Source organism: Lepidochelys olivacea, assembly GCF_965140295.1.
Source record: "Lepidochelys olivacea isolate rLepOli2 genome assembly, chromosome: 2".
Classification (NCBI taxonomy): Eukaryota; Metazoa; Chordata; order Testudines; family Cheloniidae; genus Lepidochelys; species Lepidochelys olivacea.
In genome coordinates this window covers 40,861,437-40,875,945 of record NC_140412.1, presented here as the reverse complement: position 1 = coordinate 40,875,945, position 14,509 = coordinate 40,861,437, and positions in this window count along the sequence as shown.

Genomic DNA, 14,509 nt, shown 5'->3' with positions numbered 1-14,509 from the left:
GAATTGAGAAGTCAGAACCTGAAGGCTGAGTTCTAGCTACCTAAAGTCTGGGAGTGGTGATTGAAGTGGGATCCAGTTCTGGGAAGAAGGGCTGGGAGCTCTCGGCCTAAGGGAGAGAGAACCACTGAACTGGGGTTGGAGTCTGGAGGGACCAATGTGTTTAACTAAGAACTGAATAAATTGAACCTAAGAAGGGGAATGTTTTAAATACTGTGGACTGTGCAGTCCTTAAGGGGCCCTGAAGAGGGGGAAATAGGCAGGGTGCTGGAGAGTGACCTCTGGCCACAAGGGGGTACTCAGGCTGCAGTTGCTCCAGTTCACCTACATGAAGGTCTATGGGAGAAATGTGGGGTTCAACACTTCTGTTTGTTCCTGGAGAAGCTGTGGTAACCCTTCCCCCCTAGCGCTGTATACAATCCCTGACCCACAATAATACATAAAACATTCATAAATTTAACATAATATGGTCCCCAAAGATACAGCATGTGGTTGCAATATCTGTCACAGTCAGAATCTCTCTTTTAAAGAGCTCTCTAGCTTTTAAAAGAAAAGCTTGAAAATATAAACTGAGTGTAATCAATACAATGATGTCTTCTTGAGCCTGCTGGTGGCCTGAAACAATAGCTCTGTGAGAGGCGTTTAACTTTCCCATTAGTCTTAATAGTTTATTAACATGGAGGTTGAAGGCTGAGTCCACCCTTCTCTAGAATGGAGCAGCCCACCGGAGGACAGGGAGTGATGCTCTAGGTCAGGGATGGCCAAACCATGGCTTGCAAGCCGCATATGCCTCTTTTACTGTTAAAATATGACTTGTGGAGCCTCTCCATGTCCCCACCATTTTCTGCCTACCAGACTGGGGCCTGGGCCACTCAGGACTTCTGCCTGCGGCAGCGTGGTAAGGCTAGGAGCTACCCAGCAGGGAGGGGATTCTCAGGGCTTCAGCCCACAGGACAGACCTGCTGGGGCTTGGGGTTTCAGCCCCATGGGGCTGAAGCCTCAAGACCCACCTCCCAGTGGGGTTGAAGCCCTGAGCCCACCAGCTCTCAGACTTCTGAAGATTGCTGTATGCAGCTTGGAGGGTCATATGTCTACACTACGAAATTAGGTCGATATTATAGAAGTCGATTTTTAGAAATCGATTTTATACAGTTGATTGCATATGTCCCCACTGAGTGCACTAAGTTGACAGAGTGTGTCCTCACTACTGTGGCTAGCATCAATTTACGGAGCAGTGCACTGTGGGTAGCTATCCCACAGTTCCCCACAGTCTCTGCCGCCCATTTGAATTCTGGGGTTAAGCTCCCAATGCCTGATGGGGCAAAAACATTGTCGCTGGTGGTTTTGGGTACGTGACGTCAGTTGCCCCTCACTCCTTGAAAGCAACGGCAGACAAGAAGCACAAGAATACCAAGATGAGAGCAGCCCTCACACTTCACAAGTGAGTGGCGATAGCCCTCTGGAAGCTTGCAATGCCAGACAGCTACCAGTCAGTCGGGAATCAATTAGGAGTGGGCAAATCTGCTCTGGGAGCTGCTGTGATCCAAGTAGCCAACGCAGTCACTGAGCTGCTGCTATCAAGGGTAGTGACTCTGAGAAATGTGCAGGTCACAGTGGATGGCTTTGCTGCAATGGGATTCCCTAACTGTGGTGGGGTGATAGATGGAACCCATATCCCTATCTTGGGACCGGACCACTTTGGCAGCCAGTACATAAACTGCAAGGGGTACTTTTCAATGGTGCTGCAAGCACTGGTGGATCACAAGGGACGTTTCACCGACATCAACGTGGGATGGCTGGGAAAGGTACATGACACTTGCATCTTCAGGAACTCTGGTCTGTTTGAACAGCTACAGGAAGGGACTTACTTCCCAGATCAGAAAATAACGGTTGGGGATGTTGAAATGCCTATAGTTACCCTTGGGTACCCCTTAATGCCATGGCTCATGAAGCCATACACAGGCACCCTGGACAGTAGTAAGGAGCTGTTCAACTATAGGCTGAGTAAGTGCAGAATGGTGGTAGAATGTGCATTTGGACGTGTAAAGCATGCTGGCGCAGTTTACTGACTCAGACCTCAGCGAAACCAATATTCCCATTGTTATTGCTGCTTGCTGTATGCTCCACAACATCTGTGAGAATAAGGGGGAGACGTTTATGGTGGGGTGGGAAGTTGAGGCAAATCGCCTGGCCACTGATTACGTGCAGCCAGACACCAGGGTGATTAGAAGAGCACAGCAGGGTGCGCTGCGCATCAGAGAAGCTTTGAAAACCAGTTTCATGACTGGCCAGGCTACGGTGTGACAGTTCTGTTTGTTTCTCCTTGATGAAAAACCACCCCCTTGGTTAATGCTACTTCTCTCCCTGTAAGCCAACCGCCCTCCCCCCTTCGATCACTGCTTGCAGAGGCAATAAAGTCATTGTTGTTTCAAAATCATGCATTCTTTATTAATTCATCGCACATATAGGGGGATAACTGCCGAGGTAGCCCGGGAGGGGTGGGGAAGGAGGGAAGCACTGGGTGGAGTGGTGGATGAGGGGAGGAGGGAAGGACTAGGCCACACTGCTCTTCAAAACTTATTGAATGCCAGCTTTCTGTTGCTTGGGCAGTCCTCTGGGGTGTAGTGGTTGGGTGCCCTGAAGTCCCGCCGCCTGTGTTCTTGGGCATCTGGGTGAGGAGGTTATGAATCTTGGGGAAGAGGGCGGGCGGTTACACAGAGGCTACAGCGGCGGTCTGTGGTCCTGCTGTCTTTCCTGCAGCTCTACCAGATGCCGGAGCACATCAGTTTGATCCCCCAGTAGCCTCAGTATTGCATCCTGCCTCCTCTCATCATGCTGCCGCCACCTCTCCTCTTGCTCCCGCCACCTCTCATCTTGCTCCCTCCACCTCTCATCTCGCTCGTCTCTCCTGTCCTCGCGTTCATTTTCTGCTTTCCTGGACTCTGACATTGTTTGCCTCCATGCATTCTGCTGAGCTCTTTCAGTGCGGGAGGACTGCATGAGTTCAGAGAACATTTCAGCGCAAGTGCGTTTTTTTCACCTTATCTGCGCTAGCCTCTGGGATGGAGATGATAGGGAAAGCGTTGAAACATTTGCAACTGCAGGAGGAAAAAAAGGGAGAGTAGTATTTAAAAAGACACATTTTAGAGAAAATGGGTAGACTCTTTCATGGTGAACCAAGCTGTTAACATTACATAGCACATGTGCTTTGGGTACAAGGTCACATTTTGCCTCTTATTTTGAGGGCCTGCTGGTTTGGTGTGAGAGATCACACACACAGGGTCAGGCAACAGAATTCAGCTTGCAGGCAGCCATGGTAAGCCACAGTCTTTTGGCTTCTTCAACCTTCATAACGTGTGGAAACGGTTTCAAACAGCAGCGTCCTCCTTTCCCGTAGCAAACTCCCATTGGGTTGGCCATTTAAAAGGAGAGGCTGTGGTTTTCGGGTTAACGTGCGGCACAAACCCAACTAAACACCCCCCACACACACCCCCAATTCTCTGGGATGATCACTCTCCTGAGGATAACGCAGAGAGATAAAGAATGGATGTTGCTTGAATGCCAGCAAACACCGGTACCATACGCTGCCATGCTTTGTTATGCAATGATTCCAGACTATGTGCTACTGGCCTGGCATGATAAAGTGTCTTACCATGGAGGACAGAAAGAAGGCCCTTAACAAAGGGAAGAAGGAGGATCCTGGGAACTACAGGCCAGTCAGTCTCACCTCAGTCCACAGAAAAATCATGGAGCAGGTCCTCAAAGAATCAATCCTGATGCACTTGCATGAGAGGAAAGTGATCAGGAACAGCCAGCATGGATTCACCAAGGGAAGGTCATGCCTGACTAATCTAATCGCCTTTTATGATGAGATTACTGGTTCTGTGGATGAAGGGAAAGCGGTGGATGTATTGTTTCTTGACTTTAGCAAAGCTTTTGACACGGTCTCCCACAGTATTCTTGTCAGCAAGTTAAGGAAGTATGGGCTGGATGAATGCACTATAAGGTGGGTAGAAAGCTGGCTAGATTGTCAGGCTCAACGGGTAGTGATCAATGGCTCCATGTCTAGTTGGCAGCCGGTATCAAGTGGAGTGCCCCAAGGGTCGGTCCTGGGGCCGGTTTTGTTCAATATCTTCATAAATGATCTGGAGGATGGTGTGGATTGCACTCTCAGCAAATTTGCGGATGATACTAAACTGGGAGGAGTGGTAGATACGCTGGAGGGGAGGGATAGGATACAGAGGGACCTAGACAAATTGGAGGACTGGGCCAAAAGAAATCTGATGAGGTTCAATAAGGATAAGTGCAGGGTCCTGCACTTAGGATGGAAGAATCCAATGCACCGCTACAGACTAGGGACCGAATGGCTAGGCAGCAGTTCTGCGGAAAAGGACCTAGGGGTGACAGTGGACGAGAAGCTGGATATGAGTCAGCAGTGTGCCCTTGTTGCCAAGAAGGCCAGTGGCATTTTGGGATGTATAAGTAGGGGCATAGCAAGCAGATCGAGGGACGTGATCGTTCCCCTCTATTCGACATTGGTGAGGCCTCATCTGGAGTACTGTGTCCAGTTTTGGGCCCCACACTACAAGAAGGATGTGGATAAATTGGAGAGAGTCCAGCGAAGGGCAACAAAAATGATTAGGTGTCTGGAACACATGACTTATGAGGAGAGGCTGAGGGAGCTGGGATTGTTTAGCCTGCAGAAGAGAAGAATGAGGGGGGATTTGATAGCTGCTTTCAACTACCTGAAAGGGGGTTCCGAAGAGGATGGCTCTAGACTGTTCTCAATGGTAGCAGATGACAGAACGAGGAGTAATGGTCTCAAGTTGCAGTGGGGGAGGTTTAGATTGGATATTAGGAAAAACTTTTTCACTAAGAGGGTGGTGAAACACTGGAATGCGTTACCTAGGGAGGTGGTAGAATCTCCTTCCTTAGAGGTTTTTAAGGTCAGGCTTGACAAAGCCCTGGCTGGGATGATTTAACTGGGAATTGGTCCTGCTTCGAGCAGGGGGTTGGACTAGATGACCTTCAGGGGTCCCTTCCAACCCTGATATTCTATGATTCTATGATTCTAAGGCTGCCCTCCCCAGAAACCTTTTGCAAAGGCTTTGGGAGTACCTCCAGGAGAGCTTCATGGAGATGTCTCTGGAGGATTTCCACTCCATCCCCAGACATGTCAACAGACTTTTCCAGTAACTGTACTGGCCGCGAATGCATCCCAAGTCTTCAGGGCAAATTAATCATTAAATATGTTTGCTTTTAAACCATGTATTTTATTTACAAAGGTACACTCACCAGAGGCACTTTCTCCGGCTTCATGGTCGGGGAGCCCGCCTTGAGAGGGTTGGGAGGGTATTGGCTCCAGGGTGATAAACAGTTCCTGGCTGTCGGGGAGGTTTCTCCTCTTGCCTGCTGTGTGATATCCTCCTCCTCGTCATCGTCATCATCTTCCTTGTCCCCAAAATCCTCATCCTTGTTGCATGAGACTCCTCCCTTGCAGGTGTCCACGGACAGGGATGGGGTAGTGGTAGGGCCCCCCCCTAGAATTGCATGCAGCTCATCATAGAAGTGGCATGTCTGGGGCTATGACCCGGAGCGGCCGTTTGCCCTTTTGGTTTTTGGTAGGCTTGCCTGAGCTCCTTAATTGTCACGCATCACTGCTCTGGGTCCTTGTTGTAGCCTCTGTCCATCATGCCCTTGGAGATTTTTGCAAATATTTTGGCATTTCGTCTTTTGGAACGGAGTTCTGAGAGCCTGGATTCATCTCCCCATACAGAGATCAATCCAGTGTCTCCCATTCGGTCCATGCTGGAGCTCTTTTGCGATTCTGGGACTGCATGGTCACCTGTGCTGATGAGCTCGCCACGCTGGCCAAACAGGAAATGAAATTCAAAAGTTTGTGGGGCTTTTCCTGTGTACCTGGCTAGTGCATCTGAGTTGAAAGTGCTGTCCAGAGTGGTGACGATGGAGCACTCTGGGATAGCTCCCGGAGGCCAATACCATCGAATTGCATCCACACTACCCCAAATTCGATCCAGCAGTGTCAATTTCAGCACTAATCCCCTCATCAGGGAGGAGTACAGAAATCGATTTTAAGAGCCCTTTAAGTCGACAAAAATAGCTTCGTCATGTGGACAGGTGCAGAGTTAAATGGATCTAACGCTGCTAAATTCGACCTAAACTCTTAGTGTAGACCAGGGCTGAGTTTCACCACCACCACATCTAGGTAGTGCAAAGGCACCAAAGTGGATCCCTTCTAAAAGGTAATTGTATGGGTGACTCTTCTACTACCTTTCTCCACAGACTATTATATTCAGGTGCACCCAAAGAAGCCCCTTATCTCAAGGGTTGAGTTTGTGTTAATCTGGTCTTAATGGAAAGGAGCACTGTGAGTTGGCATTGGGAATATTAATTGCATGTTGCAGCTTCAAGACCAGTTCTTGCTATGTACATTGTGATCTCAACAGTGCAGAGAGACATGGAGGTAAATGACAAGAGAGTTAGGCCTGCAATCCCAACAGTAACAGAAATGCCTGTACATTGTTTGTAGCAATTTTGTGTGCGGATTTCATGTTTGCTGCAGGTGTGCTGGCTGTTGCCACAGTAATTTCTGCATTGGCAAGCTTTTTCACTTCCAAAAGGTGATGGTATATTGGTGCAGCAAGAGAGGTATGAATTCTCCTTCTTTATTTTGAGCATTAATGCGGAAGCATATTTGTCATCTGCTCTGTTCATGGAAAATCAGACAGAATCATAGAGTCAGACTGGTCGTCGAGTAGAATTTGAATTTTGTTCAGATGTGAATACAGAATTCCTGTTTAATGCCCAGAGGAATATCAGGAGACTGGGCAAACTGATCCTCGCCCAATCTGCTACTACTGTATTATCCTTCTGAACCCTCATATCATATCTGCTGACCTTCTGCTGTTATCCTTCTAAATCCACCGTCCAATCCCTGCTCCCTCTGCTGATACCACCCAGAACAGTAAACCCAAACCTGGCCCTTCGGCACTGCCGGACAAATGCTATGTATGGCAACAAGCAGACCCCACACAGTGCAGCAGAACAAATCAGCTAATGCCAACAGAAGCAGCACAACAATAAAAGCTAAAAAGCCAAAGTGTTACTTGCACATTTATTTAATTAGCAAGACAAATGAGGCAGAAAGGGGCATAAATGTTGAATCCTGATGGAGGACACTGTGGCTGACACAACATCCCTGTTCTCTGCCTTCTGTCTTCTTAAAAGCTGAAGATAATATGTCTTGAGGCTCTTCTGCTTTGCTGGAGGGTCCTCGATTTTCAATCGTTCTGTGTTGTTGAAATGAGTTCTTCTACTGTAAAATGTACATTTATTGGCACAGTTTGAAAAACAAGAGGTTGAACTAGAACCATAGCCACACATGAAGTCCCACCAGCCCCTTACAAGTGAGCAAATCAAATGAAATATTTTAGTGCAATAATGGTATCAAATGTTTGACATTTTCAGGATGGCAGAGGGAACCTTCTATCTGAACTCTGAAAGAATGTTTTAGATTGCTTCAAAAAATCAAGATTCTTGCACATTTCAAACCATTGGCAACTAACAAGAACACCATGGGCAGGCTGAGTGGAAGGCCAGTTTGACATGACATATAACAAACCCAGCACTCTGGATTTGTTTGACAATGTGTTGCCCAGATAAAGAGTGAGACGCACTCTATCAGGAATAGAATAGATGGCTTTGCCAATGGTGATTGTAACACTAGGTTCTGCCCCACTCAGATAAATTTTAACAATTATTCAAAGTAATACAAGTTTACATTCATCTCAATTCCACTCACCATGGATTCATAGATTTTAAGACCAGAAGGGACCATTGTGATCATCTGGTCTGGCCTCCTGTATAGTACAACATATGGAACTTCTCTGAACTAATTTCTGTTTGAATTAAAGTAAATGTTTTAGAAAAATTATCTAATCTTGCTTTTAAAATTGCCAGCGATGGAGAATCCATCACAACTCTTGGCCAGTTGTTCCAACAGTTAACTATCCTCACTGTTAAAAATGTACAGCTTATTTCTAGTATGAAATTGTCTAGCTTCTGCTTCCAGACATTGGATGGTGTTATACCTTTGTCTGCTAGATTGAAGAGAACCCTCTTTTCAAATTTCTATTCACCACATAGACACTTATAGACTGATAAGTCACCGCTTAGCTTTCCTGTTGTTAAGATAAACAGTTGGAGCTCCTGGAATCTATCACTATAAAGCACATTTTTCCAGTACTTCAGTCATTCCCATGGCTCTTCTCTGAACCCTCTCAAATTTTTCAACATTCTTAACTGTGGACACCAGAACTGGACACAGTATTCCAATAGCAGTTGCATCAGTGCCAAATACAGAGGTAATATAATTTCCTACACCTACGTGAGATTCCAGCATTGATTCATCCAACTTCTCGTTAGCCCCTATGGTCACAGTGTCACTGTAGATACTTGTGTTCTACTGATTATCCATTGTTATTTCAGAATCATTTCTTGCTAGAATAGAGTCCCCTATTCTGTAAGTATGGCCTACATTCTTTGTTCCTGTATGTATTTGGCCATAACTACATTTGGCCATATTAAAACAGATATTGTTTGCTGCACCAAGTTTCCTAAGTGATCCAGATCATTCTGTATCATTGATCTGTCCTCTTCATTATTTATCACTCTCCCAAACTTTGTATCAAAATGTATTAATGATTATTCCTAGCTATTAATTTAACAGTGTAGTGCTTCCATCTTCCACACTGATCTCACTCCGATTTTATACCAGTGTAATTTCATTGACTTCAGTAGAATTATTTCTGATTTCTACCAGCATAAGTGATCTCAGAACAAGGTCCAAAGATTCCATGTTGAAGCAACTGCCCCTCTGCCCCACATGATAGTGCACTGTAACACAAAAAGGCTCCAGGGACAGCTGCCGCATTTAAGTGGAAAAACTGGATAGCCACATCAGAAAAGTTGAGGAGCACTTCATTAATGAGAGCATGCAGCAAAGCAGTCATGTCTCATGTAAAATCTTGATCAAGAGCTGCAATTGTCCCTTGATGTTATGGGCTAACCCCCCTCTGCCACACCTTTTTTTTCTTTTTTTCTTTATGGTCTTTTTTTTTAAATGTCTTGAACAGTGATGAACTTAAGCAAGTGCTTAAGTGCTTTCCTGAATTAGAGCCAATAAATGTAAAGATTCTAGCATTTTTGTTTTGACACTGTCTTTTTAAGTTCTAAATGTCTAATCATGGTAAATTATCCTTCCTTTCCTTAAATTTCAAGAATCTACAATCCCTGACAATTTATCATAGAAGATCCCTGACTTTTTTTTTTTATGAACAATCTGTTGTGCTGCAGAGTGCAAGTCATTGATAAGATTTACCCAGTTGTCTGTGGCTTGTGTCTGCTCTGGGGTAGTTGTTATTCTTTTCATCATATTTATTGTTGAGCCTTTCTTTTAATTAGAAGCCACAAACAATAGAAAAAACATCCTGAGATTAATATAGACATTGTGCACATCTGTAAGTGATGATTTATATATGCCTGCTCCATATTTATGATACTCTTAAAATAAAGTATTTGAAATGCTATACAATAGTCTGGATTATAATGTGTTGTTTGCAATGCACACTATACAAGTAAAATGCATGCTGAAAACAGGAAATGCACATGGGGAGTAGACCTATTTTAAGAGTATAATAAGCATGGTGCTAGCATAAACAAAGCATAACTTAGCTTACATATATATCTAGTGACCATATGTATCATGCATGCTTACAACCTGAAAAAAAAAATCTCAGAGATTTTCTATTGTCTGGTGCTTTTCACTCTACATTTTTAATTTTATTTGTGGAAATCTGGATATTCATTGGGATATACAATAGTTGCTTAAAGGAGATTGAAATGTATAATATAAGGCATAGGACAAGATGTATGGATAGTTCACATCTCATGTCTTGGGTGAGTTCTGAGGAATGAGACCAAATGTATAACTGCATTTCATAAACCAATTTTCTTGCTTTTATATAATGGTTTTCCTTAGATTTCTTTTAGAACAATAGGCTTAGGAGCTACGGACTGCAGGAGCATATGAGATATATGAATCTGCAGAATCTCCATCAGCCAATTAAATTCTTCCTTTCCTAATGCCAGTTGTATACGAAGTGAAATCAATGGGCCTGATTCTTTGCTGCCTTACACCTTGTGTAGTCATTTATATTTAAACCTATGGTGAAGTGAGTGCAAAATGGTACCACTGATGTAATTAAGTGGAGAATTGTGATTCTGTGACATTTTACACCCACTTTGCACAAGTGTAAATGACTAGATGTGTAAGGTATAAAAAGAATCAGGTCCATTTTATCTGCCGAATGACTATCCGCAAAGTAAATGCTCATATTCATAACTATGGCAGTTATACAGTAACTAGTGGTAGTAATACTGTAAATAGCCACTATCTATACTCTGTTGTGTTATTCTGATAAAATGAAAGATCAAAATTAATTATATTTGCTCATGACAAAGGAAATGATTACTAATTTCGGACCCCAAACTAACAGTAATCTGATTACTGATTAGAAAAAAAAGCTTATTCTTCACTGAAAAACCCTTACTGAAATAACTATTCTGATAAATGAGCAATATGCCCTAGGCCTGTTCTTGCTCCAGCTGAAGTCAGCCGGAATTTTGCCATGAATTTAATTGGAGCACGATTATACCAAATGGAATGGACAACAGCCAGTCAGATTGTTGGATGGAATACTCCTAGTTACTGATACAGAACCATACTGTGCCTTCAGTATTTCAACAGAACTGTCCATCAGAATCTCTGGGACAATATGGCCTTTGGGGCCCAAGCCTACTCCCGTTGAAGTAGAGGGAGGCTTTGCTTGAGTAAGGATAGCAGAAACTAACTCAGATATTTTAAAGGAGTGCATTCACCCAGTCATGAACCATCTTATGAACAAAATTATCATACACCTTTTTTATATTCTATTTATTGATTGTTTTCAATAAACAATGTATAGTGCATTAGTGACTGCATATGTCACAGTCATATTAATAAAGTTACAAAGAGAAACCCATTATTTTATCTAAAGGAAAAGAAGCCTGTTGCCCCCAAACTCACAGGGATATTGCATATCAAAGCCATAAATTAGATAGCTTAATCAGATTCTTCCTTTCAATGGGACTCAGCCATCAGGAGGGGATTTTGAATTAGGAAGAATTTGATGAAAATTGGTACATGTGCTCAGGTGATATATTTGACCATAAAGTTGTCTCAACATTTTCCTTTATTACAGATAATATCTGCTAAGCACCTGTTCCCTCTACCTACTAAGATACAAAGGCCCACTTCTGTACTGTCCCTTTTCAATCCTTGCTCTGGTGAAGCTTTTATTAAGTCCCATTGCTTTCATATTATTACTTCAGTGAGGGGTTGCATGAATAAGGAATAAGTAAATAGTGAAGGATTGGGTCACCTTACCCTCCCACTATCTGCCCAGCAAATTGAGTGTCTGTGTCCCTCCAACACAGCAATGCTAATTGTCTAAACAAGGCAGAGTTGGGAATACCTTCCTTGTATTAATCCTCACCTTTCCTCCGTGAGTAAGGGTTACTTGTGTGAGGAAAGGCTGTGGGATCAGGACCTAATGTTGTTCTCTAAACCTATCAGAATATTCTTATTCTATACTAATGCAATGAGGAACTGTCATTCTACTATACCAATATCCATCCAGCAAAATCACTGTGCACTATATGGAAGATTAGAAACAAAGTAATCACAATAGGATGATGTCATAGAATCAATGTCTTCCACTTTAAAAAAAAATCCACTCTGTCTTCACGTTGATTTCCAGTGAATGATCTTGCTTTTCTTCTGCCACTGAGCCTGCTGTCATAGGAATCAATGGGGGACTTGGAGCTTTGGCGATTTATATGGCAGCAGCATTGGGCTCATTATCTCAAGGTCTCAGAAACATTTCACAAATCCTGTGATACTCCAGCAAAGAATTCAAGGAAAAGTCAGCATAGTACTAGAACAACTTGGTGAAGCTCGTTGGGGGCCAAAACATCACTCATTTCCCTTTTCTCATATCGGCCATATTAAACTACTTAATATTAAAGTACGATACTTTCAGCTACGGTACCTTTCTTTGAACTCTTCGTTGGAGTGACACAGGCTATGGAGTGGTTTTGAGGCCATTGCACTCACCCCTATGAAGCCCGTATATTGGAAGAAAAAGTCCAGGGGTGTGAACTTTCATCTCAGTGTAAATGCTGTAACTAGCTACTTCTCCTTATTTCTTAACTAAAATATATTCACTAGGTAATGTGATAGTGGCAGATAACGCAAATTGTAAACAACTCCACACCCCACACAAATTAGAACCTTCGTTTTAAGAAGCACCATTCTTCAGATATTTAAAATCCTACATTAGAATTCCAAAGGGTTCATTTACATTTCACACTGTGGAAGACTCCTAAAAAAACCCTGATGAACATAGAGGATAAAAATCTTTCAAAATGCAAATTCAAAATGAGGAAACAAAAATTGTTTAGGGTCCCTCCTCTCCCGCCCACCAGAATCTACGGCGACAACATCGAAGTCCATTTCTTTCGACTTTTGAAAATGTTTTGGTATTAAAACTCATCTGCAACCCCAACAAATAAGCAAAATAGGAACATCTAAAGAAGCATGGTATAGAGAGAGATGCTTTATCTGTCAGTACTGTGGTGTAATATCCGGTGAAACAGCTCGTACACAGCTAACCAAAGAACTAGCAAAAATCAGTTCCCTAGCATGGTGTTTAACCAAAGATCAGACAAATTGTGCTGGAAAACTTGGGAAGACTGGAAAGTAACGGCTAATATAATAGGAGGTCCTTGTACCGCCTATAGAAGAGATCCCGAGTGCTGGTTTGAATGTAGTGAGCATTTGCTACTTGATGTGATGTTATATATCTTTCTGCGGCAGGAAGAAGAAACCCACACGTAGTGGATTCATTTCGATATTTTATTTCCGTGTTAAATATATTAAAGGGCAATGTAAAATATAATGTACTGGGCAGTGGTGTGGCAGGGAATATATAGCACACGTTGTTTTAAACTCTAATAAAGTCCTTGAAGGCTCGGTAAAGAAGTCTCTCTGATACTCTCCTTAGATCTCTACCGTCCTTCTTTGGGAGGAACTACTGTACCATCCAAAAAAGAACGAGGAACTAATTTAATGGCATCACGTGCTAGGCTGTAGGTGTTTTAAATTCAGCACACTTTACTATTTTGATGTAATTTTTTCCCAATTAAAGTTAACGATGTGGAACTTTTAAGAGAGGGTTGCACCTAACGGGTGAGTTCCTGCTTTGAAAACAAGGGCTGTGCTGGACATAAATTCTATCTGCTATTAGAAATACACAGAGATCGCGGTTTACATCTATTTTTCTCATAATTTGCCCTTGTTTGTTAAACCCTGGTATTTCATGGCTGGACATAAATAACCCACATAAGTGACTGAGTTAGATGATGATTTAGCACCCAGCTGATCCTCTGGGTGATAGTAAAAAGTCAGATGTACACGCTGTGTCTTCCTTAATGCTTATATGTGCCGACTGTGTCTTTCAAACGGTGACATAGTTGTCAAATGAGTCCATAAGGACTTTAAAAATTGCAAAAACAGTAAACAATGGCTGTTGCAAGCAATGTTGTACTTAAGAACTCCGCATCGTTTTCTAAGAAATACAAGGAACTAGTTCTTAACGCTGGATAAGTCCTTTTGGCAAGACAGATGTGAACAAAACGGATCTAAAACTAAAACCTAAGGGTCATATCTGCCGAAGTAGCCTTTAGAACTGATTGCAGAGAAATCTGTTACACAGAACCATAAAGGACTCCAGGACACACGTGGAGAATCTGCTGACTGGACTCTCCAAAGCTCAGCAGCGTTCAAGGGCTCGGTACTGTTATGAGTTCATATCCTCTCAGCACCCAGCTCAAAGAAGGGCAGAAATTTCCGGAAAACTGTGCAGTACAGATGGGGATAAAACGCTTGTGGGCTCTGTGCCTGCATTTGACTTGAGATACGGGACAGATCCTCCGTGGATGTGACAGTGAATTGTCATAGCTCCATTGACTTCAGGGGAGGATCTCCCCCAACACCGTACCACCAAAAGCTGCGGGGTCGTCCCACTGTTTTTCACTCCTTGCGACAGTCAAATATGTAACCACTAAGGACATCTGTTGGCAGGTGAACTGCTGTCTGATGGCAAGCCTCCCTCTTGTGTGTTGTTCTTTAAGGCCAGTGCCAGGAGTGTGAAGGTTTAGCGACTCTCTGTATCCTTGCCCCATAGGGGTCAGATTCCCTTAGGGAAGCAAAGAGGCTGCTTTAGTATCAAGAGATTTTGGAAATAAACACCCCAGCCCCACAGCCATATATCGGAGTATGACAGTCATGCTATCAAAAGGTTCCTTTGCCTAATGAGAATACTCCTTGAGC